The sequence below is a fragment of the Mesocricetus auratus genome, unplaced genomic scaffold, assembly GCF_017639785.1.
Source record: "Mesocricetus auratus isolate SY011 unplaced genomic scaffold, BCM_Maur_2.0 Super-Scaffold_100023, whole genome shotgun sequence".
NCBI classification, from domain to species: Eukaryota; Metazoa; Chordata; class Mammalia; order Rodentia; family Cricetidae; genus Mesocricetus; species Mesocricetus auratus.
Genome location: NW_024429204.1, coordinates 9,901,020 through 9,927,004, shown reverse-complemented (window position 1 = coordinate 9,927,004; position 25,985 = coordinate 9,901,020). Strand labels below are relative to the sequence as shown.

At 37.0% G+C, this 25,985-nt stretch overlaps 1 long non-coding RNA gene across 2 annotated transcripts in view; it reads right to left on the bottom strand.

Moving 5' to 3' along the window:
* The window catches only part of LOC110341350, a 143,284-nt gene that overhangs the window by 94,882 nt on the left and 22,417 nt on the right, over positions 1–25,985 (bottom strand). For both annotated transcript variants that reach the window (XR_002383252.2, XR_002383253.1), the window contains exons 2-3: positions 1,003–1,122; positions 417–577 (exon numbers count right to left, since the gene is read on the bottom strand). This is a non-coding gene — a long non-coding RNA (uncharacterized LOC110341350). The remainder of the gene's footprint in view (positions 1–416; positions 578–1,002; positions 1,123–25,985) is intronic.

Genomic DNA, 25,985 nt, shown 5'->3' with positions numbered 1-25,985 from the left:
TTCATTCACATCTATGAAAGACAGTGAGTGTCAACTCATTCTCAAGAGTGGATCTTGTGGCACAGGGAATGGCCTGAATCCCCTACAGGGTGCCATTATCATACATCATCACTCTGAGCCTCCATTCTGCCTTTTGTTGGCTAGTGTAGTGGTTTGAAAGAGAATGACTCCCATAGGCTCATAAATTTGCATATTTAGTCCCCATTGGACGAACCATTTTGGGAAGGTGTGGCCTATTGGAATATGCATGGCCTTATTGGATGGAGTGTGCTGAGTCTCTCTTCCTCTCTGATGCCTGATGAGCAGAATGTAAAGTTCTTGGCTATTGTTCCAGAATCATGACTCTCTGGTTCTTGCCATGAGACTCACAGACTAACCACTTAAATCTGTGAGAAAGCCCTCAGTTGAATTCTTACCTTTATAAAAGTTTCTATGGTCATGGTGTCTCTTCACAATGATAGAACAGTATAACGAAGACACCTAGGCAGTAACATTGGGGACAGCAGTTCCTGGGTGGTAGAATATTTGAAAGGATTCGTGCATTCCCTGTTAGGAACACTCTGTCACAGCTCCTAGGCTGAAAAATGAATTTCCTTGTCAGAAGCAATCTTAAGAGGCATCATCTGTCAATAGATCACATACTCTTTAAATAAGTGGACAGCTGCTGCTTGAAACTTTACTGTAAGAAAGATAAATCCATAACTGAGAAATGTACCAATTCCCACAAGCTAGAGTCAGATACAGTCAAATAAGTCCACTGTCCCTTTAAGGGGTGCTTTCAATAACAGGCTTATGATGGGTCTCTATGGATCATGGAGGAGATATTCAACAGGGTCAGTGTATGAATACATTCTTGTGACTGACAGCCCATAACTATTCTATACAAAGCCGCAATTTCTATAGTTGCCACTACACCATTACTATGGTGGCTATGTTAGGTAATTTCCCATTACTATAACAGCATACCAGATATAATTAACTTAAAAAAATGAAATGACTCACGTTTTAGGCAGTCAATTCATGATCACATGGGCACAATGCTTTTAGGCCTTTGGTGAGGTTGTCAGAGGGGACCAGAGGGAACCTTCAGTGGCGCAAGCTGCTCAGCAAATGGGCAGTGACCTAATGAGAAACAAGGAGGACATGATGTTCTGTGTCTCCTTCAAGGGTGATCCAAAGAACTTTCACTAGGGCCCATCCCTTAATTCTAGACAAACTCCCAATGTATCTCTTGAGATGTCAGCTTAACATCTAGGCCTTGGCAGAGACATTCAAGATACAGATCATTGCAGTTGCTGAATGCTGAAAGATGGTTAAAATCAAATGTTCGTTTTTCTCAGTTGATTCTAATCACAAAACTGGAGAAATTCATCACCTGCCTGAATGTATATTGACAAAGTTCTAGCATTTCAACTTTGTGGATGACAATTCTCCAAGTACCCTTTCACTTTCATTTCTAGTGACTCCTACATGCGGTTATGGGAGTTCCCTTATGCCTTTTCCTTTGGGGAAATTTGTATGAGCTTTGAAGAACAAACATGTATGAAACAGCAGCCTTGTTAAATATGCACTGTTGGAAGACATTGCTGGATGGTAGACGCTGCAGTCTACCATAGCCAGGCAGCTGTCCTTAGGTTGGTCAATATGGAAATTCCCTCACTACCTAGAAAAGCTTCCTGCTTCTGGATGATGTCTGTGGGACCTGGATGCCTGACTTATCTCAAGGGTGACTCTTCACACAATTCCCTGTGATGACCCGCCTGGTAATTGGGTAAGTGCTTTAGCCTTTTTCATAGGGCCCTGCTTCCACTAATCCAGCTATACGATGGGAGTGTGCCATTTCATGTTAATTAGGGTTTCTCCCAGGCCCCCCAATCTGATATATATTCCTTATACTCCAAGTTGAGCTGATTCATCAAAGTGCATCTCTAGGAGGCCCTGTCACCATCCATTCTCTTTGGCCACGTACAGAGCTTGCAGTTGCAGCTTCTGCCTCTTTCCCCTCGGAATGAAGACCAACAGGCCAAGAGGCAAAACATAACCCCTGTACCCCAACACCATGGAATCCCCATTGTGCCCTCCTGAGTATATCTACAGCAGGAAAGGTAGAGTTTTACTAAGTGAACACACCTGACTCAGGGATAAACCACTTACAATCCAGATCCACAGTCTGAGGCTACTAAGGGGAGGAGTTGAGTTAACAAGTATTGAGAAATCAGAATAGTACAATACAATGGGAAAAGACTAAGATATCAGGACCTTCCCTTTGGAACATTGGAGGGGAACAGGCTCATATACGAAAACTAAGACACAAAGAGATGCAAGTAGGGGACATTTCAGTGCAAATGCTGCACCATGTCCCTTGAGGAATGAAAACTACTCTTAAATTATAGTGGAGTGTCTGGTCCCCAAAAGTCCTTCTTCTAAGGCATTTGGAAAAGAGCCTCCATTCCCTCAGGGGCTAGAGGAAAGCTCCTGCTTGTGGAAACCCATTCTTCTTTTCTCTGGAGGGAGGAATTTGTGGCTCTTCCATTGATGTAAGGGCCCCTGGTGGAGTAATTGAACCTTAGGGAACAATAGGCATTTAGATACTTGCTGAACTTCTCGCTTTTGTCAGGGGAAATGCTACAATGAAGTTAATGGCCACTTTCTGTCCCCAAATCATTGCGTCTGCTTTCAATTTTGCTTGTGGCTAAACTATTGAGTACAAAAGGTGTATTCTTTTTGCAATAAACACACTGGCAGGCATCCTGATTCATCCTCAGATTGTGTCTGGCCCCCACTCCACTCCATGCATCCTTTATGGAATCTGAACCATTCCAAAGCAGGTCTCAGGCAATTAGCATAGTTCACAGCAAGAGGAACTGTGGTTGGTGCAGGCTCTTTGTGAGTAAATCTTGCCTGCAGTCACACTTGGTAGTAGTTGCTTATACCAAACATTCATTCTCACGAGGATCGTGATTTTCATTTCCCTGAGAATCCTTGTTGCAAAATTCCCTACCCTTTCTTCAGTCAGTGGGTTCCATCTAGGTCTAGGTATTCCAGTCTGAATATTAGTCAATGGTTTTTTTTGTTCTTTCTTCATTTTTTTATTAAAGCAGATATACTCAGTATTCAAATAATTAATCCTTGAGACCTTTTGCTTTCAAAAATTAAAATGTCTTTACCAGATGACCTATCTTATCCCCAAGAATATTGATCTCTATTAACCATATCATTAACTAGCAATTATCTGATGATAACTAAGGCTGCCAGTATAATCAGACCATCTACAACAGTAAGCAGCCCTTTGCTTTCAATGATGAAGAATCTGACACATGCCTTCCTTAATTGTAGGATTCTATCACTACACTAGTCAGCAGGGAAGGTAGAGCTATGATACTTCAACCCATCAGCATCAATATCAGCCTCCAGAAGGTAGCCAATAACCCATGTATTGATGATGATAGTGACACTCTTCTCAGTAAGTCCGTCCCTGGAGTGGCATCCAGGTCATTGGGTAGAAGGTGTTCCAGTCTAAAAGAGTATGTACAAGAGTATGACTTTCCCACATACTAAAATAAAGATTCTTTAAATCTTGTCCTCTAATGCTCTAGAAACCATTTTAACACAGGAAATTTGTATCTATTAACTATAAAACAAAAACAATGGAAATTTTATAATATAATGGAAAAACTATCTGAGATTTTTAAAATGTCAAGTTCTAAACACTTATCACCCACGTAAGTGCGTATCTACTGCATAAAGAAACACTGTTTTTATGCCAGAAAATATATCTCTTAAGAACTGATAAATTTGTCATTGAAATCCACAAATAATTTCTTTCAAAGCACTCAAAATATATAAAAGTTTTAAATATAGGTCCCCCAACATTTTAATAAAATTGATTTCACTGCCTGCCATGTATTGTATTATTAATGCTTGTTATTAAAAAATATACAATTTCATAAATAAGATTGCATTTGTTTGTAAATTGATAAATGGAAACTTGCCAGGGAATTTTTTTTGGTTTTATGAGGCAGGGTTTCTCTGTTTTGGAGGCTGTCGGTCCAGCCTGGCCTCGAACACACAGAGATCCGCCTGCCTCTGCCTCCCGAGTGCTGGGATTTAAAGCGTGTGCCACCAATGCCCAGCATCAGGGAATTTAAAATCTTGGTAATTTTCATTCAAGTATCAGTAGTGGTTTATTATCTTTATTTTGCAGTGAAACAACTTAACATGTAGGTTCATATAACAGTCATTAATTCTCCACAAATTCTTTCACTAGAAAGAACCCTAATTATTCTTTCCCCTTCTTTTATTGGGGATAATCATTTTTAATTACTTTAGTATCAAAATATTCATTTGGCTCTCCACCAAATTTAATTACAGTAGCAGATATTCCAAAATACGGCTGGGGTTGTCAAGTTAGTACAAATGCTTTGCATGGCTGTGTTTTTGTTACTTGAACAGAACGATAGAAATGTCAAAGATGAAGGGACACTAAAGAAAAAAATGACAAATCCTTTTGCTATCTAAATTATGAAATAGCACAAGATTAAGGCAGCTTTTCTGTCCTCGGGTCAGCTTTCAAAATGCAGAACTTAAATGTCAAATCTGAGTGCTTTGGTGCAGACATATTTATACTCAAGCAAATGGTACTGCTTCCTGCTTCCTCTCTTAAAGGGATGTATCTCCATGCTCAAATAAGCCATAAAGGAGAATGACTCTTGGTATTATATGGAAATAATACCAACAATTGAAAAATGAAATATTAACAAGAGCCTAGCAATTAACAACCATAAATCAGAAAATAAATAGCAAAATTTGGAGGAGCAGAAGGAAAATTAAGGATTCACAATTGTTTTTTCCAACATTATTAGGAGTAGAGAGGCTGCCAGGCGTTGGTGGTGAACGCCTTTAATCCCAGCACTTGGGAGGCAGAGGCAGGCAGATCTCTGTGAGTTCAATGCTAGCCTGGTCTACAGAGCGATTTCCAGGACAGCCTCCAAAACAATACAGAGAAACCCTGTCTCAAAAAAGAAGAAAAAAAAAGTAAAGGGGCTTTGAATAGGCCGCAAGTCTCAGGCAACACACTGTGACTGAATCTAGAAATATTTTCAGAGAAACTGATGTATTCTTTTCCTACTTATTATTAATTTTCAAATGTGTTTTTAGTCGAGCTACTTACATTATTTTTTCCTCACATTCTCCTCACTTCAGACTTTGCACACATTTACATAGATAAACCTTTGTATAAGGGTATGCAAACAATTTTGTAAATAAAGCCTGGAGTTAATTTTTGCTGTTTGTATCGTTAAGTTTCAAAGCTGACCACTCTCCTTTGGATATTCAGCGACAGGGCTCATCCCTGGGACAGGTTATTCTATGTCACAGCTCCCGCATTATGTCTCAGGGAATGAACATGCTAACATGGAAGGAGAAAAATCTAGGAGAGTCCCACCTTTAGACAAAGACCTAAAGATAACTAAATGACTGCTGGGAGAAAGAGAACTGACCTCTCCATGAACTCCTTATTTAATTTTCAGTAGATATCAGGACACACAAAACAAAACAAGCAACAATCAACAAAAGACCTCAGATACTTCTCATGATTCTAATGGCTATGGAAAAAAAAAACCTTTAGATGGTTCTGATTGCTTTGACAGGCACTGACTTTGCATGGTTGGTCAAAACCTCCTGTTTCCTGTTTCCCATCCATTAAGGGGAATAGATGATTGGGAATAAACAGGACAGAGAGTGAATGGTGTCTGTTGATTTCCTGCAGCTCTTAATTTCAGAGCAAGAATAACCCGATGCACTTGGATACTCCCCTTTTTGGGCTTCCTCTCAAAGGAAAAAAAGCCATCACAAATCTAAACTGGGATTAGACAATTCCCAGACAGTGTTGTGATTTTGGAAGAAATTTTAGGCCATATTGAGCACTTCAATAATGCTTTGAAGTTCATTTTCTCCTCTAATGATGCCATCCACTCCAGGGTCCCATTGCCTGTAAAACTCAAAGATACAAACTTTACCTCTAACTCCAGAAGAGTTTACCTCATTAGTCACATTTAAATTACGAAAATAAGGGGAATAAAAGTTCCAGCTGTAATTTTTAAACTGTAAAAAGAAGGGATCATTACGTTTACACAGTGAAGTTGTTCAAAATAACCTAGAATTTTCACACCAGACACAGGAAATTGAAAAAATTTTGTCTGTCAGAACTTTTCAAATCACCCAGACATCCTTTTTAAAGAAACAATTATGCTATTTTTGAAATCAGTAGAGTATAGGACTACAAGCAACAGCTTCAGGGTCCAAGACAAGGGAAGATTGTACCATTATAGTGATTGTGAAAAAAGCTACAGGCTTACTATCAATCTTACAGGCCATTCCTTCAGATTGGAACTCAACTCGACAGAAATGTGATCTTCAAATGGGATGATGTGCATTATCCTAAGCTTCTGTTATAATAGGTTAAAATCCCTTGAGACAGAAGGTAGAGAGTCTGTCTGACGGGATTTTGAAAACATGAGAAATATTGATCTATGTCCCATTTTAGTGAAATGAAAATACTGTATTTGCTTTGTGTTTTAAGTATTCATACTAAGAAGAAATGCACAGACTCCAGCTATCCTCAGGAATAGTGAAAAACCAAGCTATAAATTAAAGCAACATTATTTCAAATTTTAAAACCAATGCACAAAAGCTATTTTAGAAAGTTTTGGGACCCAGGTTTGGCACAGGAAAAAAAGATGCCCTAGAAGTGGGATCATTGCTCTCTCTTGATTAGACATCATTTGGGTCCCTATTTGAATGTAATACTTTGTGTTATACCTAACATATAACACTTTGTGGTGCACTTTAGAAATTCCACACATTCCTTATAAAGTGTGTAACTAAGGACACCACAAAAGAAGAGATTAATAAATGCCTTGAAACTAATTGTCACAGTCATCTTAAATACATATTTTCCTTCTTTATCCTTTAAAGTTTTTAGTCAGTCACATACCCACAGGTCAATGAGCTAGTTGATACATGATTTGCTTATTTCTCAGTTAGTTATGTATTCATTTTAATAGTTTTGTCTATGAGTATGAAATAAAACATGCTTGCTCTATTAAAATGATTTAATAAATCATTTTTGGGGAAAGGTACATACCACCAAACAAATCATGTATTCTAGATTACCAATATGTAGCTATAAATATTTAAAAACAATCAAATTTTATGCTATATCAATACATGGATCAGAAATTGATATAATTTTCTTTAGCTCTATCAAATGAAACATTTCTTTCTATCATTGGAAATGAAGAATGTCTAGTCAAATTATATACTCTTTTCATGACGCAAATAGCAAATTCCTCATTTATTTATACAAGCATTCATTTGAAATACTTTTTGTTTTAAAATATTTCTTATAGTCATTCAAAATTTCTTGTGTGTTTGTGTGTGTATACATATCACCACAATGTATTTTAATTGTGCTTACGCTAATTACTTCCTTCTAGTTTTCCTGAGGACACATTAAACATTTCTTTCCAAAATTCCTGTTCTTTTTAACTTTCTAAAGTTTAACAAGCCACTGTAATATGCTAAGAATATTTTACAAAGACTGCCATGAGTAGAAATATACTGTTGGTGAGAAACACTTATCCATTGCGATAGTAGACCTTTCCTATGTGTACATTTGCATGTACAAATGTATGGATGCTTATGTGTGTTTATATGTATATGAATGTCAGTAGGGTAGCTTGTGGATTTCAGAAGTTGTTATTGGGTATCTTCTGTCCCTCTCCAACATAAAATGTTAGATATAGCCTCTCAAGAATAAGAGCTGTCCAGTTTGACAAGAATGCTTGGACAGAAATGAATGAAACCAGGTGGGAAGAAGGCAATAGAGAAATGGAAAATCTAAAAACAGAAAGTATAGTAAGAAACATTTGAAATGCTTGTCACCACCCATTAACCCATACATTCACCTTAAAATTAATCTAAAACGTCCAAACTATGTACACACATAGAGAGACACACACACTGTGCTATGTATAGTATGATACCATAAAGATGCCTCAGTTGATTAGGTTTCTGTTGCACAAGTCATGAATACTTGAACTTGGATTCTCAGCACTCAAGTATAAAGTCAGGCTTACTGTCATGTAGCTATAGCCCTTTCACAAGTGAAGGTGATGCCTAAACCGTCCCTAACATCTCACAGATGGTATTTCGTGGCTTCGAATTTTTCTCTCTTCTCTGTAATGTTTGGAAATTCCTCCATTGTAGTTGAGTCATGAGTATCCTTGTATGGTTATTTCAGAATTTAATATTGTCATTTCCATGTTGAAGTGCCTGAGGTCCCTTCCCCCTTCTTTTTCTCTTCACAAGCATCTCCATTGCTCCTTCTCACTTTTCTTTTTGTGTGCATTTTCTTTTATATGGATATAATTATTAACATGAGCACAAAATTCCATAGCCTTTGATTGTTTGATATCATAATCTCAGTTTAATATGATATTCACTATTGCCAATCTATGGCATTTCTGAAGAAGATACTTTCTTTGTGTTAAATGTTGTCATATATTTTAGACTTGGTCAGTAAGTTCAGAACTCACTGTTTCTTACTTTTCTGTTTAAAAACTTATTCTTCAGTATTTCCAAATTTTAAGTGTATTAAGCCTTGGGGTTCTAATACAGAAGCAAATATATTTATGATTATAACAAAAGGTCCCTGTCCCTACAATGTTTTTAATAAGGAATTATAGGCATTGATGAAATTTTGACATCATACTCAGACAATCACTATTATCCACTCAGAGATTTTAAAGTTAAGTCACGTAATCATTTTATAAAAATGTCACCATGAATCCACTTCCATGATGACCAACACAGCCTACACAGTAACATTCTTTTGCTATTGAATTCATCTAATGAGTATTTATTTTAACAACTTTTTCAATAGGAAGTAAATTCTGTGTCAACTTTTCATTTTTTTTAGCATGGGAACAACAAAATAAATTTGCATGTTCTCAGGTTAGCTAATGGAATACTTTTTACAGAAAATATGAAATTTGAATTAATTACTACAAATAATTGGAAGGTTGCATATCTTGCTAACTTTTTTTCTAGTTGGATGCTAATCAGAAGCTCACTGGGTTTAAGCTTATCAGTCTGGAAAGTCTGTGTAGTGTATATTCCTGGAACAATACGAAGTACCATTAAATCTCTAAACAATGTTTCATTATATAAATGCATTTTCCTAGTACCTGGATATTTCAGAAGGATATGTGGTAAGTTAATACCAATGATAAGGTACTTTTCCTTGACAAAAAGGTCAACATTGTGATACCCTATTACTACTGTGAAAATATGGAAATAGGAACAATGTAAATTAGAAGAGAAAGGATTCCTGTCAATCAATATTAAGTATGTAAATATACTGGTATTACATAGTAAATACCCATAAAATTTGCCTTAGTTTATTTCTCTGATACAAGGCAAGCAATTAATTCATTTCTTCAATGACTAAAAATGTGCTTTCTCATACAGAAATGAGGTTAGCTTTTATTCATGTAAATATTTGTTGTAGGAAAAACAAAAGTTCACTATTACAAATGACAATATTTTTAAAATCTAATAAAAAAGAAACATGAACATACTAAAATCTTAACAACATAATACAAATTTAAAAAATCGAACAAAGGGAAAGCTGTCAAGATCTCATCATAAAATTACCAATTGATGAGATATTATTTTACATTCTAAATTAGCTTCATAACCAATAATAATAATGTAACTTCATTGAAAATGGCTGCACACTCAAGTAGACATTTCTCAAAAGATGGCTGCAGACTCATGTAGACATTTCTTAAAAGATGGTATATAAATATTCTTATACATAAAGGAATTCTCAGCATCACTCATTATGATAGAAGCAATTCAAGCTCAATGAGATATTTTAGTATCATCATCTCCAGAAAGTCCAAAGATAAGGGTCAGTTCAGATGTCACACACACACACACACACACACACACACACACACACGCACACACACACACACACACACAGAGAGAGAGAGAGAGAGAGAGAGAGAGAGAGACTCATACACACACAAACAATTTGAAGCCAACTTCGTTAAGACATAGCTTCACAGACACACACAGTGTTTTAATAGCTCTATGTATACATGGGTGTTTACATATTTGATAGTGGTATTAATTTCTAAATTTGGATATGTCTTCTTTTTCGTTCTCTTCACAGATATACCACATAGATACCCATCCTGGGGTATATTAAGCACATTGGCTCACATGATCATGGATTCTGGGAATTCCCTCAACCATCGTCTTTCACACTAGAAAATCGGCAGAGTCAATTATCCAGCTCAGTCTAAGTATAATGGCCACAGAACTAGAGAAGATAATAGTGCGATTTTTCAGTCCAAAGAACAGGCCTGAGGCCACAGGAATTTTTAAGTATATGTTTCAGAGTCCTGCTAAAGCAAACGAGAAAGAAGGGGCGATTTCTCTTCTACTTTTTGTTCTATAAAAGTCTTCAACCAAAAGCATGTTTCCTACTGATTGGCTAAACAAAGTGATCTCTTGTGGGAACATTGACATCAAATGCTCTTTAAAAATTATCTGCAAAGAAAAGACTGAGAAATAAAGCTTTACGTCTTATTTGCATATCCCTTATCCAGTCAACTGAAAACTAAAACTAATCAACAGAGATGCCAAATGCGTAAGATGAAATAAGAAGTCTGTTAACAGTTGTTTATCAAGAATTCATTCTTCCCCTAGACCAGTATCAACAGCGGAACAAATGAATGATGTGAAATTTTAGAATTCTGTCAAAAACAACATAAATCCATGTAGTTTCTAAATCACATTCAAATGGACACTAGGTTAGCCACATAACCTTTGACTTATAGTCTCTGACTCAGAATTACAAAGAAACAGTCAGAAAACAAAGGAAGGTATCCACTAAACCTTGTAATTAAAAGTAATTGTCTATGGGATATTTTGTTATTTGTCAATAATATTATTAGACCAATTAGGTGTTTCAGACAGGAACAGTAACACAGCTTTACAGAGTTAAACAAATGCAACATGAAGGAATGCAACATATCTTTGCATCATTAAACGAATATTCCACAGCACAAATGAATGTAGCACATGTTAAACTAATATTGCACAGCATGCAGGTTTGTAAGAATGGATTATTTCACTTAACATGGAACCCTCCGTATTCTTAAAAGAAAACTTCATTGTTATGACTGGGTAAAACTCAATTGTGTCCAAGTGCTGGATTTTCTTATCTGCTTACCCACTGACATCACAGCAGTACTGCTCTCTAAGATGATCTAAGGCAGTACAATGCCTACATGATAAAATGATGTGAAAACCAGAAAAGCATCATGATACTACCGAAACTGATCTGATACATGAGATAGGAACTGACTAATAGGCAGATAATTGTATACAAAGGACAAAGAGAAGTTGCATGTTCTTGAAGAGGAGCATAGTGCACAAATTTAATCACACTACTTAGTCTAATGTTGGGAACTACTTTTGTCATCTTACACTTAGTATATTCAGATCTTGCTTTGATTAACATGAGCAAAAGATTCAACCAGAAGAGAAAACACAGACAAAAGGACAATAAGAAGCACATGCAGCTTCTTCTGTTGTCAATACATAATTGTTACACCTATAAATAATAATCTGAAGAACACAATAGGGAACACTCAAAACATCACCCATTGAAAACAGGTATTTTTGAAGACTTGTAAAATATCAACAAATATGACAAATAAACAATATTAGAAAAGTCTTGTGTATAATTTATTTTAATTAAAACATAATTATATAATTCCCTCTCCTTCCCCCAACTAAGAGCCAATTCCTCTGCATTTGATATTCATGAACTCTTATTCTTTAATTACTAATATTAAATATATAAATGCAATTCATATAAAGACTATCATTTTATCCTATATTGCATGCTGTATAATTACCTCTTAAGGAAGAACAAATATTCTAATATTTCTGATAAGTCTTTTTACTTATTCTCTGAATATTATATAATAAAACAATTTCTTATTGTTCATCATGGCAGTGCATCAAATTAATTTACTGAACATCAGAGTTAGACTTTGCAGACACCCACACTCAAACATTAGGCCGAACTCTGGGAATCCTATTGATGAAAGGGAGGAAGGATTTTAGGAGCCACAGGGATTAAGGATACCACAAGAAAACCCACAGAATCAACTAACCTGGCTCATAGCTAGGCAGGAAAGAGAAATAGCAGGGCTGGCAGGCAGAGAGAACAAACAGGAGGGGAATCCAGAAAAGGGAGAAGGGGAGCAGTGAGAAAAAGAGAAGAGGACTTCAGGTGCCAGCCAACCAGCTACACAGCTAGCAAGAAAGAAGTAAAGAAAAGCATATAGAATGGTAAAAACCCAGAGGCAAAAGATAAATGGGATAATTTAAGGAAAGCTGGCAAGAAGCAAGTCAAGCTAAGGCCGGGCATTCAATAGTAAGAATATGTCTCTGTGTATTTATTTGAGAGCTAGGTCAAGGGTTCCCAAAGAGCTAAAGAATTTTAAAAAATGCATTTTGTATGATTTTCTGTATGTGGTCACTGTGTGGTGGTTGTGGGGAGGAAGAAAAAGTAAAATGAGCAAAACTAGACTGGGCGAAGGAAAGGGGAAAGAAAGGTACATATGAATAACAGAAAATGGAAATAAGAACACTATATAATGTACTTATGGAAGGAAATGCACCATGATATGTGTTAAAGTGACTAAAATATGTGAATAAAGAATAAAGGCAAATCTTGAAAAAAGAAGAGTGGGAACAATACAGTTAAAGAGTATCACATAACTGTGTTTTGTTTTATGAGAAAGGGTTGCTCTGTGTATCCCTGGCTGTCCTGGAACTCTCTTTGTAGACCAGGCTGGTCTTGAACTCATAGAGCTCTATGTGCCTCTGCTTTAAAGTCATGTGCCATGACTGTCCGGCCTTCTTTTTATTAAACTATATTATTATGATTATTTCACATGTTATTAGTTTCTGTTACTACCATTTTATTGTGATTGATTTAAAATTTTTAGTGTATAATAACATTATGTAGAAAATAACATAGCATATATGGAATTCAGGGTTATACACTGCTTCAAATGTCTAACAGACTAAAAATTGTACACTAGATATTAAAATTGTAAAGGACATGTTTTCAATTGTCATGATTCTCCACTCTCCATTAAAGAGAATGTTAGTCTTTCTTTAAACTGTAAAGCAGGCTTCAAATAGGGTTGGCTTCCTGTTGTAAACTTGATACTATACCGGGGTTAGTTGTAGGCAATTAATGATGTGAATTACTAATTTGCTCTTTCAGGTGATGTGAGAAAAAATGTCACCAATAACCGACATTTGATCTGAGCTAAGGAAGATAGTCATCTAACTCAGGCCATTTCTAAACACAGCTCTTGGAGAGAAATGAATATAGCCCTGTGGACTACCACACAAGTCACCCTGACCTCATTGTAACTGCTTTGTCAGCACAAGATTGTGAGCTTTATTCTCTCTCATGTTCTACTTAAGCTTGCAATATATATACTGCCTTGGAAAACAGTACAGAACAGTCTGATGCAGCTTCACTTGGACAGACTGGCCACAATATGTAACATATATTTATGACTACCCAGCCAACTAACACAATAAATTTCAGTTACCTTTCATTTTTCACCATGAGGAAGTAATTTATTCATTCATTCACTTTATTTGTACTTGAGGATGATAACCATAAAATACTTGTTTTAACAAGCCAACTCCAATTCAACATTAAATGGCATTTGTACGTTTCCCACAAATATGTGTAGCTGATTATTCTCAGCATTGTAAAGTTGTTGATATATAAGAAAATATTGCATGGAAAATCACTTTTAACGGCAAAGCTAAGTGGATACCTCCTTCTTTTGTTTTCAGATTGTTTCTGTGTAATTTTGAGGTAGGATTCTGCTGTATTTACTGCTCTTCAACTTTTCTGGTTCTCCTGCCCCTGCTCCCATCATGTTGAAACTACACATGTGATCCTTGCTTCCTTTGGGATAACTTTCTTTGGGGAAATCATCTGTGGTTCTGAACTATGTGATTCAAGGTTTTGGGGCTCAGGTCCCCTTTGCTGCTCTCTGCTCCTTCCCACTCAGACAGTAGACATGGTGAAACATACGCCTGACTGATGCATAAACACTCCAGCTCTTGTCCCTTGGGAGAAACACTGGATATTGTGTGTGTGTGAAAACTCGCTTTAAATTTTGAGTATAATGTATTATCATATATTAATCTACATGCTAGGCAGCTGTAATTATGCATTTCAACTTCCTTATCTTCCCTGGAGTATGTATTTACTTATGGTTTTCTCTTTGTGTATGTTTTACTTGGGGAAATAACTCACAGAAATTGGAAAGCTGTGTTTCTTCCCCACATATTTCTTTTTCTCTGTGGCATCTCATTCTTATGTTCTTGTATTACAAGACATTGTCTTTCATATCTCTTGAATTACCATTGTGTGGTTTTGTTTTGTTTGTTTTGGGTTTTTCCCCTTTTTTATTTAAATTATAAACAAGGTTGTTTTACATGCCAATTCCAGTTCCCTCTTCCCCTCCCCTCCTCCTCTGCCCCCACTGGCCCCCTATCCCATCCCCTTTCTGCTTCCCAGTGAGGGTGAGTGAGGCCTTCCATGGGAGATCGTCAAAGTCTGTTATATCATTTGGAACAGTGCCTAGGCCCTAAACCGTACACGACTAGAAGCTGTGAAATTATCGTTTTGTATTATGAGACATTTATTTATTTATTTATTTTGCATCCTGGATGCAGTTTCCCCTCCCTCTTTTCCTCCCAGCCCCTCCCTGCCATGCCCCTCTCTGTCCCCACCTTCCCCCCAATCCATTCCTTCTCCATTTCTGTTAATGAAAGGGCAGATCCTGCAATGGATGTCAACAAAACACGGCCGATCAATTTGCAGTTAATACTGGTCATGATGGCCCAGTATGAAGAGTAGGGCCCCAGAAGCCAGGAGAGTAGTCGGAGGCAGCCTCTCTTCCCTCTGTTAGGAGTCCCACAGGAGGACCAAGCTACACAACTGTAATATATATGCAGAGTGTCCAGGACAGTCCCATACAGGCTCCTGAAGCATTAATACAATTAATCTTATCAATAAAAACAAGAGTAAGATATAGGTGTAAAAACCGGGAAAAATCGGAGAACCAGAAGCAGCCGCCAGCTGCTTCCTACAGGTCCCCTTCCATCCAAAAGTTGAGTATTCTGTCTCTGTCCCACCTTACCTTACTACCTCCTCTCTCTGCCTCCCTAGTGCTGGGATTACAGCCATGAGCTTCCCAGTTGCTGGGATTAAAGGAGTGAGCCACTGCTGCCCAGCTTCTACGGTTAACTAGTGGCTAGCTCTGCCCTCTGATCTCCAGACAAGCTTTATTTGTCAGAACACATACAAAATACCGCTCCTTGGTTACTGGGTCAGTCTCTGTGGCCCTATGAATCACAAATTATTGATTCTGTGGGTTTTCTTGTAGTGCCCTTGACCGTTCTGGCTCCTACAATCCTTTCTCCCCCTTTCTGCCTAATGTTGGGCTATGGGTCTGCATCAGTTTCCATCAGTTACTGGATGGCGCCTTCTGATGACAATCAAGCCATGAGTGCAATCTATTAGTACAGCAGAATATTATTAGGTATCATTTCATCGACATTTTTTCCTTTAACTCATGTTTGTTTCTCTCCTATGTCTCTGGGTCATCCAGCCTGTGGGTCCTGTTGCTCCAGGCCAGGGGTGAGTTTACTTTTCTAGCATGCAATTCAAGCTAGAGCAATCATTGGTTGGTCACTTCTTCAATCTCTAGACCACCCTTACCCCAGCATGTCCCATAGGCATGACAGACTGCACTCACAGAGTATGAACTAGCAACCTGTTGGCCTGCATGGGACCAACCTAAGCCCTCTACAGATATGTGACGTTTGTGTGGCTTGGTCTACTTGAGGGATTCCTAACAATGGAAGTAGGGGCTGTCCTTAATGCTTTGGCTAGCACTTGGGTACAGATTTCTTATGCTGGATTGCTTTGTCCAGCTTAAATCCAAAGGGAGATGCTCAGTCTTACCTCAACATGATATGATGCACTTTGCTGATACCAACAGGAGGCCTGCCCCTTTCTTAATAGAAACAGAAGTGGACTGGATTGGAGGGTTGTGTGGCAGGGGCAAGGTTGTCGTAGGGAATAGGAGGGGAGGATGGAAAGGAAACTATAGTCAGGATGTAAAACAAATGAGTAAATTAAATGTAAATAATCTCAAAAAACTTTACAGTGAACATCATATATCGCCTTGAAGGAAACTGGTTGAATATAAAATGTGTGGCACTTCGAATGCACTCATGCAGAAAAACACAGAGTTGGCCTGGTCTAGCACCTTGAGAGGTATGTGTCATAGTTTTTTATTTTTTTAGGTCAGATTCCTTGCCTCCTGGAGTACTGAGTGCCCTGAGGTACTTCTTTAGGCACCACAGCATCCAGGCCACCAAAAGCTTAGATGGACAATTAGTCTGAGACATTAATCTTATGTGCCCAGTATAGCTTGCAGACCTCATTGTATCCAGGCAACTACATTTGTGTTCTTCATGTCACCCACCATTGTATTCTGTTTCTGATAAGAGAATAAAAAGTCCGATTGCTTTCAATAAACTTGACTCAGCCTCAGTCTTACCGGAAATCCTCTGACCTGGTCTGATTCACGTTCCCTCTGACCATAATCAGGTAACCGTGGCTTGGTGAATAAGTGCTGGCACTTACACGATCTAGGCTTCTTAAAATGCTAGTCATAATATTCAGAGCTGGGAACGCAGCTCAATGAGGCCTTGAGTTTGATATCCAGCATCACCTGAAAACAACCATTTAATTTCCAAGTATTTAAGTTTCTATGCTTTGCTTACTAAATCATGTTTCATTTACATTTGAGGGGAAGTGTTCTGTTGTTTATCAGTCAATGTAAAATTTTCAAATGTTGAATCTATCAGAGAGTTGGAAAGTGTTTTTTTTCTTTGTTTTTCCTTTCTGATTGTATTTATAATGTATTTTACCAGCTGTCATCACCCACATGCATGACAGCTGTATAGCTTGATCTATGTGAAAGACTCCTAGCAGTGAGAGCAGGGGCTGTCCCTAACACTTTGACTGGCTTTTGTTAACCTCGTTCTCATAATGGGTTGCCTTGCCCAGCCTATTACAAGGGGAGATGCTTAGTGTTACTTCAACTTGATATGCCATGCTTTGGTGAAACCCATGGGAGGCCTTCCCCTTTATGAACAAAAGAGAGAAGGAGTGAATTGTGGGAGAGTGTGGAGCTGGGGGGGGAGAGAATGATGGGAGAGGAGGGAATAGAAACTGTGGTTGGGATGTAAGATAAGTGAAAAATTTTAATAAAATAGTGGGGCCTCATTGTCATCAAGCTAAATTTATACAAATATACCTTTATTGTGACTCAGAATTGATCCCAGTGCTCTATGTATACTAAACAAGAACTCTACTGCTGAGATAGCATAAGCCCCAGAAGATGTCCTATCTTTAACATGACTTCTGTGTGTGTTATAAGAAACTGCCTACTATTGTGTGAACATTTCTTCAGTAGGGTTCACACACTGTACATCAAAGTATCTCAGACAAGATCATGATATAAATAAAATATGAAATTAATTGCAAAATACAAAGAATTATATTGGATAACTGGCTATGTAGTTCATCGACATTGCAAATTTAGGTTGTCATGATCATGGACGTTGGTCACGACACACATGTTTCATAGCATACTATCTTCTACACATGACATATATACTGGGCCCAGGATATTTCAACAATATAGTTACCTAAACTAGGCCTAGATAAGGAAACTCTAGATGAAAAGTCAATATGGATGGGGAAATTTCAAATATCCTTTTAATTAAACATCATCCTGAGACTTACCAGTGAACCAAAGAATTGGTTATGGAAATGTGGGAACAAATGTTTATGTGATTCATGTGATAGGTCTATAATTAGAAGCATGGCACTTATTAATTAGAGTTGGGTATTTATGAACTTAAGCAACAGGCTAAATTAGGTTGACAGACAATTAAATGAGGGATCAAGGAATGATCATAAAAATGAATTTGTATGATAGATCTGAGTTATTTTTACACCCATGTGGACAAACTGTCTTTTAATCAAAGCAGCTGTAACTACCAGCTGATATTAAAATCAAAATTCCTAGCCATACCCTCTTGGAGCTTGCTAGATTAATTAGAATGTTCTCCACATCACAGCAATTTAGAGATGAAACATGGCAAACATAAAATTCACTGCTGACTACTGATTCAGAGGATGACAAAAGTCACAACAAAAGCTAGAAAAATATAATGTTCAAGAAAAATTATCAACTATATGTATTGGAACAACAAGTCTATGTGAGGGCTGAGCAAAAGTGGGCGATAGCTAATCATAAGCTCCAGAAAAAATAAGAATATGTGTGAAGCTTTTGTTATAGAATAAATTAGGGGTAAATTTTATCTGTGACACAGAAAATGAGGCATCATTTGTTGCTTGGGAAAAGATTGGGTACGATTACCTATAATGAAAATATCAAAACAAATAGGGATCTAAATAAAGCTTGTGTTTAGTAATATGTTCCTCAAAACAATATTTCTTTAATATATATTAATATTATGTGTATGATATATAAACATTATTATGCAGTATTGATTAATACTATATTATGCAGAATATCTATATATTTATATCTCATATATTTATATCTTTATCCCCTTTGATTGCATGGATTCTTCCTCCAAGGTAATAGTCAAAGAGAACTGTAATTCATGCCATCAGGTAAATAGTCCATAAAGGAAGAATGATCTCCATCCCCCTGATATCCACCTTCTTTATCTACCTCTAAATGGCTCTTCTGTGCTAGTGTGTACAATTTAATTATATCTCCCCTGGTAAGAAACTTCTAGAAATGAGATCACTTAGCTACGCTCTTGGTTGTCTAACTGGAAATAAACGTTCTATTCAGAAAACAAACAACCAAACACAAAAAAATATGCAATGGCTATTAAGTGGAAAATACAAAAGAAAAGATTTTTAAAGTTTTCATAATAAAGAAATGATGAACTGTGTGGAATAGTATGTTAAACTTGAAGCAAATATTATACACTATATGCACATGCCAAAACATCACTTGGAAAGCATTGATATGTATACCTTATGGATTTATGTGCCAAATAAAAAATAACAATTTGAGTTCCCAAGTAAATGAAAATCCCTTTTTCTAAATTTTCTGCACACAATACTATCTCCATTAGATATACAAGATGCGTTTTTTTCAGTAAAACAAAATTAAATGGAAAAGAGATGTCACATTTAATATTAATAGTTCTTGTTTTGCAACCCTGACACACACACAAGCACACACTCACACCAGCATGCACACAGATCCCAGTATGCCCAGTATGTACTCGATCTCTTGTGTGCTATGCACACATTTTAAAAGGCTGTTCTTCAAGTAGAGAAAAAAGAGTTTCAGAAATATTCCAGAGGGAAAATTATTGAAATGTTAATGAAGCAAGCGACATAAGACACATATGAAGAGTCAGGGGTTGGACAAGGGGACCAAGACTTTGGTACAACTGCTACACACATCGTGGGCTTGGACTTTTTATTAGAAAGCAATGGAAAAATCACTCTAATTCCTAAAGAACCTTATGTAAGTCTATAAATGAAGAAACAGCTGGGTGACAGTGTTTTTGAGAACATCAAGAGTAGGCGCATTGATAGTGCCCCACACAGAAGTGTTCTTAGTAACAGATAATGAGGTGCATACCAGGGTTAGTCATGGTGGGGACTTATTCCTTGGGGAAGATTTTAAAAATACTCACAGCCATAATGTCAGCAATATAATGCCCTACTTTTGATACTGTGCCTGCGATAAAATATCCTGGAAAAAAAGCAACTTAGGGGGAAAGAAGAATTATTTTTGCTCAAAAGTCCCTCATAGAAGGGAAGACTAAGCAGCAGGGATGATAAAGCATCTAGTCATATCACATACAAGCAGAAGAAAGGAGTGCATGTGTGGGGAAGAGATCACACAACCATGACCACATCCAATATCCATGCACACTCATTTTCTTTTCTTATACAGTCTAGGGCCTCCAACCCAGGACTGTCACACAGAGTGTGCTGGATTTTCCACGTCAATTAACCTAACAGGACAGTCCCCTTGGACAAGCTCAGAGGCCAACCTGATATAGACAATTCTTCATTGAGTTTCCCTCCTCAATGATACATGATATATAGGCATATTTATATCTCATCATATAGTTCTTCATCTAGGGTGGTCCTTGTGAGATTTCCATGTCCACATAGAAATTTTAACTGTTTTTTTATCATTGTGTGGGCCTTGTTTTGGCGACAATATTAAGATTTCAAGGAATCTGCTTCCTGTCATAGAAGACGACACTATTACTCAGAAGCAATCCTAGTACTGTTGTTGTTCTAAAAAATTCTCACAACAATTCACAAAATCTAAATTTGAACCTAGATTGTGCCAAAGATAATATTTTAGCAGGTATATAATGAGGTTTCTCTTTGTCACATTTATCTGTATACCTCTCATACTCACAAAATATTTTCATATGTTATGTAATTTGATTAGAATTAAAGTTACGTCATTATTGTCAAAATAACAGATCTTTTATTAGTTTTCATGCTCTCCATCTATCTCTTCCATTTCTTTGTGGCATCTGAATATTAAAAAAATGCTTTAAATTCCGAGCAAAGACACCATGGCAGCTTTCAAGTGGGTTCAAGTGGAAAAAATCTCTCCTCATACTTTCCTGCAAGTCTTGTGAGTATGCTCTAACTAATCAGTCATGGACGCAGCACTGTTGGGGGTGTCTCCATAGTAGAGTAGCATCCTTCAGGAAAGTCAGAACCGAGAGGACACAAGTGACTCACAGTTAAAGCTGAAAGGGATGGATGAAAGCCATGGAACAGACAAGAAAGAAATTACTCTGACTATGTCATCAAAATCCGTACCAGTCACTATGACTTTGCCCCCCAAGAACCCCACCCTTCTTCGCTACACTGTCCCTTGACCCTTAGGTGTAGGGCTTGTAAGCCTTTTTGAGAAAATTTTGTAAGAACCACAGGACCAGAATAGCTGCTGAGTAACACCATCTTCTACATAAGACGGGGAGCTGTACCCCTGAAATCTTAACATATGCTGCCGAAAATAAGATCTGCAAATGACAGCAACAGTTGACATTCCCATGGGGCTATGGGATGGGGTTATCTGAGGACCACCCTCAGAAGAATAACTATAGGAAGCTAATGGAGCTAAGATAAGGAGAACCAGTCTTGAGAGAGTAGCCTCTGATAGGTTATCTATTCCCAAGCAATCATCCCGAAGTACATATATAAACACTAAATAGACACAAGGATTTTTACACACACACACACACACACACATACATACACACACTCTCTCACACATGGGGGAGGGGAGGAGGAAGAGAGAGAGAGAGAGAGAGAGAGAGAGAGAGAGAGAGAGAGAGAGAGAGAGAGAGAGAGAGAATTAAAAAAGAGATCATGAAGAACACAAGCTATGGAGAGGTGGGAAACAGTAACTCTGGTATGAGAAAAGGCAGGTCAGGAGCAAGCTGGCTTGGCAGCAGGTTGGTTCTGATGTTTTTTGTTTTCTGTTTTTCTCTTGGGTGGGGGTTAAAAGGTTGGAGGGCTGAGAAAGAAGGACTGAGAAATGAGCATGATTGCATTAAAGAACAAAACAAGGTCGTGAATTCGAGAGAGACTGGAAGGAACATGGAAGGAGGAACTGTGGGAGAAGACGGTAGAGTGAAAATGATGTAAATATCGTACTCATAGATGAAACTCTCAGAAAGATAATGTAAAAGAAAGACCAAAGCAACTCACTTTCCCCCAAAGGAAACTAAGGAAAAACTGCTGTTTCAGTCAAGTGCAGACACAATGTAATTTTAAAGAATTTTACTTGAAAGGTACTGTCAATTTCAGGCAACAGTGGGCCAATTCCAGGACTGAGGGTGTCCCTAGAGTTATACAATTCAAATTGAGTGTCTGCTATTAAAACACACTACAGGTCCGCAGATTAGTTCTTTGCTGATAGTTTACTCTACATTGCTAGATATTTGTTACACTATTTTTAAATTCACTAAAGCATGTTCTTTTCTTCTTTTTCTTTCTTTGTTTTTCTGAACAGATCACAGATAACCACTAAACTCCATTTTAGTTTAAGTCCCTCTTAAATAAAAATCTGCTTTTCATGAATTTTTTCACTATCTTTTTTGTTGCTTTTAAAAATCAAGGAACATATTCCCTTCTTAATTCCATTCTAATTTCAATGTTTAAAGAATGGGAAGAGAAATTCCAGGAGATTTGGTATGTACAAAAGAAGTTACCTTTTTTCTTGTTAAGTCAACACTTCTTTTGGTCATGCATGTGTAAAGGTGACTTTGAATAAGGATGCTTTCTTTAACTGGACCACACTCATTTCTCACAGTGTTTATATACACAGCCAACTGTGAGATGCACAGTAATACTGAGATACCCTGGAAGTGAAGTAACAGACTCATAGTTTGCCAATATAATTCTTATATTTTTGGTTGTGAGCCTAGCTTTAGTGACAGAGGTATCCCCACCAGTCCAACCCAATATAATTCTTTACTCCCCTCTTGTAACAGAGGAGAAGGCTGGCTTGCAACTATAGGAGAGTTATCATTCCCTTGCATAACATGAACATTTTTATATATGAAATAAATATCCTTGTGCATCAGCATTCTTGGTGTGGCCATAATGTAAATACTAGCCAAAATAACTTTAGATTTATAAAAAAAAATAGACCTTTACATGTTGGAGCATGTACACAAAGCCTTAATAATCCAGCTGTTACAAATGCCTCAGAATAATTTAGTAAAGAAATATTTTACAATTTTATCCCGAACTCAGTTCATTGTCCCAATAAAAATTTTATAATAATGTCTGTGTTGACTATACTGGACATATTCAAACTTTGCAAAAGTAATCTTACTGATACTTTTGAATGTATGGATACACCTTGCCTCCATGATATAAGATGTACTTCATACAGACCATGTTCAACACATGCCCTTATTGGCTAACTCAAGAACTTCTTTCTGTTCTAGTTAGAGTGGAAAATAACATGCCTTCTAGCTTCAATGCATCATACAGGTTCATTGTGTATTTACCAAAGCTAATATTAAGTTGAGCAAAATACTAGCCGCTTCTTGTTCTTATCCTCATTTCCTTTCTTTCTTATTAGTGGAAAGAATTGTCTTATATTAACCCAAAATATCTGGAAGTAGCTATTGCTAATGTTTCTCGTTGTTGTATCATTGTTCAATAGTCTATACTGTTTTCTCATTTCAATTTTTATTAACTGACTTTTTGACATGCATCTTTACACCCTACACTAAAAAAATAAAATAAAAGTGGAGTCCTCCTATAATAGAATTTACCATTGAGCAACTGCTTCAGTCTTAGTTATGCGAGCAAATACTGGCACCTACTGGCACAATGCATTCAGTTCACAGCTGGACACAAGTGTGAACTGTCAGTCAACCAGTCGATGTATGTTCTTATTTTAATTCTTATTATTTTTAGTTCCAAAATAGGATATTCACTTTAGTTGGTATTAAAATTAAAAATCATTAAATATTACTAACCACATTCTATTATTAAAGTTATTTTTAAAAGATGAAACTTGAGTAGTCAATTTAAAAATTGATGTTTGGGGGTTCTAAACTAAGCAGAGTGAAGCTATCAGAATTTGATATTGAGAATGAATATGTTAAAAGCTCAGTTACAAACAGTAGATAGAGAATACATAGAACTTCTCATGTTAGGCTAAAACAGTTTGAAGTTAGACATACGATTTCACAAGTTAGTTCCAGCAGTTTTCTTTTTAAAGCTAGTGTCTGTCGCTGTTATTCAAATTTCAGTGAATAACTGAGGTGCATAATAAATGACAGACAACAGCATGTACGGTTCCTGCTTCACTGTTTTCTTTTCACACTATACACTTGTGTGACACATTGAATGGACACTGTCACTAGGACTCAGAAATTCTGATTCACCCCTCCTCTTTTCCTGATTTGTATATGTAAGTCCCCATAGTTTCATCTGAACTATGCTCAGTGCTTTTCTGTTTTCCTTGAATCTACTGCGACCCTTGTCAAGTCCTATCTTCTCTCTGTGATTGCTAGGTTACGAATTGGTCCTATTGTTCTTACCAGTACCAATAGTGCTATCCCCACCCCAACAGATCTTTACAATCACTGATCCCATATTTAACTTGAATCACAAGATGCTGACTAAAAAGAAATACTTTCGCATTTAGAACAGTTCCTGGCACAGATTGCATCTATAATATTAACACATTTGTCAACACATTATGTTAATTTTTCCTATATAAACTTAGCATACCAACCCAACTTATAAACATACAAACACTTAATTAGATATTTTAAAAATATATATAAATGGCTGTTCACAGGATCAAATGTGTGATTACATTGATTTCATTTTGCTGTTCATATACAGCCTCTAGTTTTATGAGGATTTCAGCAGAGGACAATTTTATTGTGTATAAGTGTGACATCATACATTTACACTCCAGAAATCATTTTTTGCATGTGAATTCCTTTCTCTTCATCCTTTTTCATTAAGTAGTATGATTAGCTTCTATCATTGTGACTGTCAAATATTAATATATGTGTTTCTAGAAAATACATGAGATCTTGCTAGGTTATAACTGGCATAGATTGAGCAGCAAATACTTAAAATAACTGTTGGCATGTTTAAACAACTGTGAAATCTTCTGCAACATCTTGTTTTATCATTTTAGTAATATGTAACCCTGGTCCCTGATCATCTCCCTTTTCCCCATCACAGACAACAACTAGTATTCTAACACTTTAGTTGCACTTTCTGGAACCTTCAGTAAATGAAATCATAGAGTTATTAATGGACATCCCTCCAATATGTCTCCCACACTTACGTTGTTGTATAACCACTAAATTCAGTCAGTGCTATGGCTATGGGCTTGTATATGGGCTTATTCACTTGGTACTTACTCCTCTGTGCTCTCCCACTCCATTCCCTCACGACTTCCTTCTCTTATCTTTCCCATTTCCTTTATGTTCTTATTCACATTCATGTCCCCTCTCTCTGAGTGTGTGTGTGTGTGTATGAGAGACAGAATGTGTGTGTATGTGTGTGGGCGTGTGTGCATGGGCGCGTGTGTGTGTATGTGTGTGTGTGAGAGAGAGAAAGAGAAACAGACAGAATGCGTGTGTATGTGTGTGGGCGTGTGTGCATGGGTGCATGTGTGTGCATTAGCAAACATTCAGGCATAGACATGGGGCATCAGCCCATCATTTTGTTTTTATGTATCAAAAAATTTCTCATTTTCCCCTTTGAGGAGTCTCTATACTGATGTCTACAGTGGCTAAACCACTGTGTGCATAGTGTTATTCCCTAAGATTGTTGTTAGTTTCCTTGATAAGCCAATCATTTTTCCTGGAGTGAGATGGTCTCAACGAAACTTTTTCTAGTGGACAAGGATGTTCAACATTTTTTACATGTTCATTGGCCATTTATAGCTCTTATATTGGGAACTGTTTGATTCCCTTGCCTCAGTGGTTGCTTTGTGGGTTATTTTCTTTAAACCTTTGAGTTTGCATACATTCCAAGTGTTAATTCCCTATGAGATGTATAGTTAGTGATGCTTTCATCCTGTTGTACAAAATGTCTCCTCAGTCTGCTGATGATCAGAGTGATATGGATAGTATATGAACACTTCAAACTTCAGCTCACATTCATAGGAATAAAACACTTTAAAATAAGT